Raw genomic sequence first — 2,449 nt, forward strand, 5'->3', positions numbered from 1 at the left:
TGTTTATGTTCAGCCTTTGATTTGGCGTTTCTCTTCGGCACTGACTTTATAATGACATGTCAGGCTGCTTCCTTTTCAAGATACTGAATGGCCTTTTTTAAAATGTGCCTCTTCTTCACCGGAGCGTTCTCCTCATAGACAACATAACAGGAGACTGAAGGGTACAGGAGGTAAACAGGAAGTGAACAGGAACTCTCTGTGTGTTTGTGTGTGTGTGTGCGATGTCCCTTCTCACTTCAGTCAACATTTTCAAGTACTCTACATTTACATTTTAGTCATTTAGCAGACGCTTTTATCCAGAGCGACTTACAGTTAGTGAGTGCATACATTTTCCATACTGGCCCCCCGTGGGAAACGAACCCACAACCCTGGCGTTGCAAGTGCCATGCTCTACCAACTGAGCTACATCATCACATTGGTGTGACAGTGACGTGTAAAGATACAACATCCAACCTATCAGTTTTAAAAAAGATGCCCTCCCCTCAGATGAAAGATAATATTCGTTTTAAACTGGATTGGAAAATATCAAATGTTATTTAGAGCAATAAGATATTTAGTAACTGCTTGCATAAGAGTGACCCCACTGGGCACAGACGTAATTTAATTGAAATGACGTGGAAACAATGTTGATTCAACCAGTGTGTGCCCAGTGGGAGTGCAATTGCTTGCATATTTTAAGCAATGTTTAAAAAGTTTTACAACATTGAGTAAACTATTCCAGTGCTTGTTATAAAAAAATTAAAAATGTATTTTTCAAAAGGCTTTTTGCCAACTGTCTGTACACATAATTCAATACACAGCACATTTATAAATCTGTACACTGTATAATGGCATTTCATTAGTGCTGTATACTGCATAACGTTTCATTCTGTAAATTGTCACCCAAAGTTGACAAATGCATCTGATGTTTATAAGGCATCCTGCAGATATGTGTTGGTGTTACTGTAAGCAGTATGATCACCAGACCTCATTCACAGGTCTACATCTCTACACGGCTCTTTAGTATTTTCTGTGGCTTACTGCCAGTGTAGCTCTCCTGTTCCTGTATGTGTTGTATCTGTGAGTATATTGTAGTGTTAGTAGCCCACTGGATCAAAACTGCTGTCTGCTTGCCCCCTCCTCATTTATAAAGAAAAAGACAGGCTTCCAATAATGGGTGGTGTTAGCTTTACATCATCTTGGATATGTTAAAGTCTGTTTGCTGATTGTTTGTTTCTTGGTATGCACTACAAATGAACAACAGCTGACTTATTATTAACAGTTATTATGTATGTATGTTATGTGTGTGTGTGGGTGTGGGTGGGTGGTTTGGTTTCACTATCATTGTGGGGACCAGAAGTCCTCACAAGGATAGTAAAACAAGGAAAATTCGGACAGGTGGGGACATTTTGCCGGTCCCCACAAGGAAAGTTGCTATTTTAGGTTTAGGGATTAGGTTTAAGGATAGGAGTTAGGTTTAGGCTTAGTTTTAGGGTTAGGGGTTTGGGGTTAAGGTTAGCGTTAGGTTAAGGGTTAGGGAACATAGGATTTTGAATGGGAATAAATTGTTTGGTCCCCACAAGGATAGTAAAACAAACGTGTGTGTGTAAATATTGTATATCAACGCTGTAGTTGGTGGACTTCTGAGTTAAATCTGTATGCTTTTTGATTGACTGATGCATCTCCAGCTTTGTTCAAGCGCTAAATCCATCTATCCATGTTGGACATCTGTGTGTCCTCGGCTTAAAGCCACATGTCCTCTGCTACTGTGTGTATGTACAAACTTGCATGTGTGTATGAAACTTCTCTTTTTTTGTGCTCAACTTTGTGTTCTTAATGTATTCTTCTACTAGAAGAAGAGAAAATATAGATTTTTGGAAGAAAGAAAAAAAGTGAATGTATCTCTCTTGTCAGTTTTTGTTTGGCCATTTTTTAAAAGTGAACAATGGTGTGGGCTCAGATTAACAAAGGTGTTGGCTCAGATTAACACAGGTGTGGGCTCAGATTAACAAAGGTGTTGGCTCAGATTAACACAGGTGTGGGCTCAGATTAACAAAGATGTGTACATTATTGTGAAGGGCATGCCAATCGTGGGATGACTGTATGTACAGAGGTCTATAAATATGAAGCTGTATAGAGAAATATTTGCCAAATGATGCCCTGTGAATATTGTTTTAATTAAAGGGGAATGGCTGGAATTGCAAATAGTGCTGCTTATGAGCGTCAAGTATATGAAATAAAGATTTATGTTCTCTAGCAAATTCAATCATGTGTTTATTAAACTCCTGAGGATATAAAGCTTGAGTGCATTGCATCTTATATAGGTCTGCTGCAGGTAATTTTGGAGACAATATTATATCAGATAGAGTGCATGCAGACTGCAGAGCATTGGGCCAAAAACCTTATTACACTTCAATAATAATAGCTTTTGTTTAGCCCTGCACTCTCACAATCAGACCTCTAAGAATTG

The 2,449-nt window shown here is 38.7% G+C and overlaps 1 protein-coding gene and 1 long non-coding RNA gene across 3 annotated transcripts in view; both read left to right on the forward strand.

Moving 5' to 3' along the window:
- Positions 1-330, forward strand: part of sv2ca (synaptic vesicle glycoprotein 2Ca) — a 40,605-nt gene extending 40,275 nt beyond the window's left edge. For both annotated transcript variants that reach the window (XM_041901237.2, XM_041901238.2), the window contains exon 13: positions 1-330. This exon is cut by the window's left edge and continues 1,696 nt beyond it. The gene's annotated coding sequence lies outside the window, so the exon portion shown is untranslated.
- A 1,181-nt stretch (positions 331-1,511) lies between these two features.
- Positions 1,512-2,235, forward strand: LOC121584959. The gene is made up of 2 exons (XR_006003778.2): positions 1,512-1,993; positions 2,038-2,235. It is a non-coding gene; the product is annotated as an uncharacterized LOC121584959 (long non-coding RNA).
- Positions 2,236-2,449: the final 214 nt, after the last annotated feature.

This window comes from Coregonus clupeaformis, chromosome 16, assembly GCF_020615455.1.
Source record: "Coregonus clupeaformis isolate EN_2021a chromosome 16, ASM2061545v1, whole genome shotgun sequence".
Taxonomy (NCBI): domain Eukaryota; kingdom Metazoa; phylum Chordata; class Actinopteri; order Salmoniformes; family Salmonidae; genus Coregonus; species Coregonus clupeaformis.